This window comes from Microplitis demolitor, chromosome 8 (genome assembly GCF_026212275.2).
Source record: "Microplitis demolitor isolate Queensland-Clemson2020A chromosome 8, iyMicDemo2.1a, whole genome shotgun sequence".
NCBI lineage: Eukaryota > Metazoa > Arthropoda > Insecta > Hymenoptera > Braconidae > Microplitis > Microplitis demolitor.
This window is the reverse complement of record NC_068552.1, coordinates 6,999,935-7,005,708: the sequence shown is the minus strand read 5'-3', so window position 1 is coordinate 7,005,708 and position 5,774 is coordinate 6,999,935.

The window sequence follows — 5,774 nt, the reverse complement described above, 5'->3', positions numbered from 1 at the left end:
GGGATGACTGTAGTTGTGTAAAGAGTACGTGTCAGTATGACGGAGCGGGGCGTGAGGTCCAGGTAGAAACAAATGGACTTAGAAGGAAGTGTCGAAAGGGACAGCGGAAGAGCAGCGTCGGTGTAAGAAGGACCTTTTTGTCGAGACGACGTATATAATAATAAATACTTATAATTGTCTTCGATCTGTGATTCCTTCAGTAAAGATATAACAACATCACATTTCCTTACCTAGTGTCCAAACCATCCTATCCGATACTACATAAATGATCTGAAATTTTTGGGAAAGTCGATGTCCAACAAGCTCTTTCGATTGCCACCTTAACCACCCAAATCGGTTCATTAGTTAAAAAGTTACAGAGAGTTTACACATACAAACACCCACACACACACACACACACACACACACACTCGCACATCATTCTGAAAATTTCCAGAATAGCTTCCTGGAACTCAAAACGTCGGCATCTGATGAAAACTAGATTTTCGAAATTCGGGGTAAAAACAATAACTTCCCGAATTTTTGAAAATTTCCAATTTTCTTAGCGGGAAGTTAAAAAAATTATCATCATACTTTTTAAAAAGTTAATTTTAACTTATGCGATAAAAAATAGCGTAATCTAATTGGCTTATAAAGAATAAACTGTGAGCCAATAGAATTATTTTAAATTTGAAAATGATTGGGCAACTTGTCAAAATGTTTAGTTACTTTTGATTATCGATGGGGGGCGACTCAGATAAAAATTTTTTTATAGCCCTGCCGTTACGGTGTGTCTTTTATTATTTCGTATCAACGTTGTCTTGAGGGGGTTCGATTTTTCGTTTTCTCTTTGTTCATTGCGTAATTGTTATTATATTGTTGTGTAGTAAACATTGAATCTTGTTTATCTAATTAAAATATTGATTTTAATTTAATAATGAAAGTAAAAAAAGTTGGAAACCAGCTACAATTAAAAAACAAAGATTAAAAAAATCAATAATAAAGGAAAAAATAAGTGGTCTTTTGGTGGTTATAGTTATCATAAGACTAATTTTTATAAAGATCGTATGTAAGTATTTGGTTCAATTATTAATTTTTATAACTTATTGGTCAATTATTTTTTAACAACTAAATATTTTTGTGCCACTAAAAATTGTATATCTCATAGTTTACGTCTATTATTTATTTTTTTTTATTTAGCATGTCTCTTCTTTTTTTTTTTTAATAATAAAAAAAAATTATTTTTATAATAACGGATATATATATTCTTCTTTAATTTAATTAAATTTATACTTACTTTTTCGTAATTTTATAATTTTTCTTATTATTATTTTTGTAATATGATTTTTATCAGTGACTTATCAATTTTTTTTATAAAAACAAAATTATTATTATTAATTTTTTTTTAAATTGTATTATACTTACTCTCTCTTACATAAATAATCAGAACTGAAATAGATTTAATTGTTGTTTTATTTTTTTTTTATATTGTTTTCTCTTCCTTTTTTTTTTTTTTTTGAATGAGAATAGGTTTTCTTTTTTTTTATCTGTCGTTATTTTATTATTTCTACATAAAATTATTGTATTGTTTAACATATTCCCTTTTTTTTTTTTTTTTTTTTTACATAAAATATATTTTTGTTACTACATTTTTTTTTTTTGAATATAAGAACGATTAATGTAAATACTTAAATTAAAATATTTATAATAAAGTAGTATATAAGATATTAAAATAATAATAAAACAAATTTTACAAAATGATTGATTAATTTCTTCATTTTTTAAAAAAAAAGTAACTTAAAAAAAATTTATTTAATTATTTTCACCCCATGGTTCGTCAACATACAAAAATACTTTATTAAACAATTCTTCTTCTTTCCATAAGAACAATTGCTTGCAAAGATCGCAATTTTTTGCTGGCTGAGCTTCAAGCAAAACTTCCCCACAGTGGTCACAATTTAGTTTTTCATTTAAACTTATTTTATGGAATTTTACGATTTCTCCATATTGATTATATTCATGATCTTCGTCATTAACCACCAAATCCACAAAACACGCGACGCAAATTTTTTCCTCATTAATTTCCCCCTTATTTTTAACCAAAACACGGTTCACATTATTTTCCCTCTTGACACACACAAATCTTCCAATTTCATTAAAAATCATCGGAACTTCATCGGGATCAATGCTTCTGATCTTGTCCAATTTGACGTAATTAGGTCCATTTCTTCGATTTGCTGCCATTATTCCTTGATTTTAAAAAAAAAAACAAAAAAAATAAACGAATATAAAATTACTCGTTAGAGACAACAATGAAACCCCCCTCTTTTTTTTTTTTTATTATTTTATTATACTTAAATATAATTATTATTACCTTTTTTTTTTGTTTTCCTTTTTATAGACTTATCTATTTGTTAAAAAAAAAAAGTTATGTGCGTTTATTTGTTATTATTGTTATTGTTATTATTTTTTATTTATTATTATTATTATTTTTTTTGTAATTTTTGTGTATGTTTGTTTTTTTTTTTTTTTTTTTTTAATATATATTTTAATAATAACTATGCGCGTATTTTGCTCTGACTGTTAGAAATTTAATGACGTATCTTTTGCAATTAACTTAAGCTGTTACCACTTGGTAACATCCCTACTCAAATTTTTTAAAAAGAATTCATATGCGGAAAGGGTGTCATATGAGTCCCTTTCGCGATAACGCGACTTATGCATTGGTTTTAGCATGCATTCCAATGACATAAAATTTTACATGCATAAAATATTAAAATAATATTTAATAAAACATTTTTAATAATAATAATATATTTTTATATGTGTATATTGATAAATTTTTTTTTATATTTTTTTTTTTTTCTTTTTTTTTTTTTATATTTTCTATTTCTATTCTTATCATTTATAATGATTGATTATTCATATACACTTTTTCGTGAGTTTTTAATTGATTTAATATATTGAATATGTATATATATATATATTGCATATGATTTGTATAAAGAATATGTATGAATATATATATATATATATATATATGTATATATATACATATATATGTATGTAAAAATTTAAATTTCGCGACGACTGCCCGCGTCGCTACCCTCCCGCGCAAAGAACATTACCAGCGCAAAGATGGTAATGTATCGATTATTTATCATATTACAGAAAGCTACCTTGAAAGTAATCGATGAATAAATATATATATATTTTTTATTAAGAATTACTTATAAAATTTATTATATTTAATTCCTTATGTATTTTTATATTGTTTTAATTTTTTTTTTTAATAATAATTTAAAATATTAATAAAAGTTTAGCAATATATATTTTTATATCAATAATTAATTATTATTTTTCCTATTATTATTATTCTTTTTATTCTTTTTTTTTTTATTTTTATACTCTCTTTCTCTCTTTTTTTTTATTTTTCTTTTTCCTTTTATTTCTTTTATATAAATATATATATACTTATTTATTAACAATATTAATAACAATGATATTTATATTTGTGTTTTTTAACAGGCTAAATTACACAAAAATATCGATAAAATATTTATTTTCTAAAATGTCACGATAGTTTACCCAATTATTTGCACAATCTTCACAAATATATCCCGGTTTTTGATTTGTTCGAAATTAAGTCATCGACGTTACGCGGACCATGGAGAGATTCCATGGCTCATTAACTTCGCACGGACCATGAGAGAGACTGCTCGCTCTCAGTACGCGAACGACCAATAGGAGTTAACTCGACCCCCTCCACACTCAACTAAGACATCTCATTGGCCAGCGCTTAACTCTTCCCCTTCTCCTTGAAAGCCAGGCATCTCATTGGAGCGCAGATACCGATGTCTCCCACTCCGTCGAGAACATTTTAGAAGCCGGACTCTCGGATATAAAAGAAGGTGATCTGAGAGCGGCGGGCATTCCATTCTGATCAGTCCTACTGTGAAGAATACTCTCCAGATAGCGAGCAAGGCTATCAGCGATTTAGAATAAATAGTCAAGCGAGCAAGGCTTGAATATTTTCTCCAGCTTCATCTCTACACCATCAGTCTTTTCAGAACTATCTCTTTAAGTTCTGACTAGCTCGTCTCCGGGCTAGTCTCACAAGAACTTGTTAACTCACAAGACCTCAGGGTCTCCAGCTAGACTTCTCTAGCAAACCAAACGGTTCTTATAAGAACCAGTAGTCAATTTACATCGTCGTCTGCAGCTCCAACGTCTCTTTCTCAAACGGTCTTTCTCAAGACCCCAACGGCCTTTTTCAAGGCCACCAAATATCAACGTGAGAATTCGCTTCAGTACAAAGTTCTACCGGCAGACTACTCGTCGAACATGATTTATTAACACTTCACCACACTTAATGCAATCTCCCGAAATTTTATACGGATATAAACGATGCCAGTTTTGATTGCAATATTTAAATCTTTTCATAAAAATCATTGGACAGTTTTTTAAACAGTTTTCGCACATAGATGCGTTATCAAAGTCATTATGATAAAATTCTTTCACTATTTCCCTTGGCATGGTACAATATGATGTTATCAAACTTGCATAAAATTTTAAATTTCTTCCAGGAATTCTTGTATGTGGAATTCCATATAATGCATCTAATTCTTCATCTTCTTTCATCTGCTTAAGTACTCCGGCAGGAATTTTCATCTGTAATAATACTTCTAATTTAAGTATCATTACTAAAATTATATATAAAAAAATATTAAAATTTTGAAATTTGTTAGTTGTAAGTTGTTAGTAATTTTATAATTGAAATTAGGATAAACGGAACATGCTGGTTGTTTTTTGAATAATTCTTGCTCCATTATTTTCTTCTTGACTTGCTGGTAAAATTGGATGAATTTTTTCATCTGCTGATGGGGCTGATGGTTCAGTATTTTCATTTATTGTTTGAATTTCTTGATTTTGTGTTGGTTGTTGAATTATAACCAATTCAACATTTTCGTCGTTGCTTGAATTTGTATTATTGTTATTATTATTAATACTTTTATGAATATTATTTATGTTACTTTCTTGTGCTCTTATTAAAATAAAATTAGTACAAGCATTCCAAAATGATAGACACATATAAAAAGAGCATCCATAAGATTTTCGAATTTGAAAAGCATGAAGTAATGTGTCAAATGAAAATTTTACTAGTCTTATAATCATAATTATACTAAATATTCCCGCACTTGCAGATCCAAAAACTACAAATTTTCCCCATGTTTTTTCCCATGCTGAATCAGCTAATTTTTGTAAAGCATTAGTATCAAATAAATTTAATATTGATTCACCTTGATTTGCAAAGTGCAAACCATCCATTCCTCTAGCAATATTGCTTAAAATTGCTGGTTTTTCCACTGGAGACATAATTCTATGTCTTAATTTGTCGAGATCTTGTTCAGAATAAATTCCGCTTGTAGCTAAGAATTTTGGAGAAGTACATTTCCATGTTGGTTTAGTTAATGGTTGAATTTTATTTGGTGGTAAAACTTCAACTGGATTAGGTGTAAATTTATACCATGATCCATCTATTAAAAATAAAGGTGGAAAAAGTGGATTGCAATCAATCTGAGTTCCTTTTCTTACTAAAATTCTTGTCTTTGGAGTTAAAAAGTAACTGTCATTTGCTCTTTTCACTGGTAATTCATTATAACACTCACTTCTTGGGTAAACTGATACTTCAACAGGTATGCACTTAACAACATTTATCGATTCACCTGACATTATAGCTATATAACCTGGTCCTTTCATATAATTGTAAGCAAATTCGTCTGGTTTACTTGACG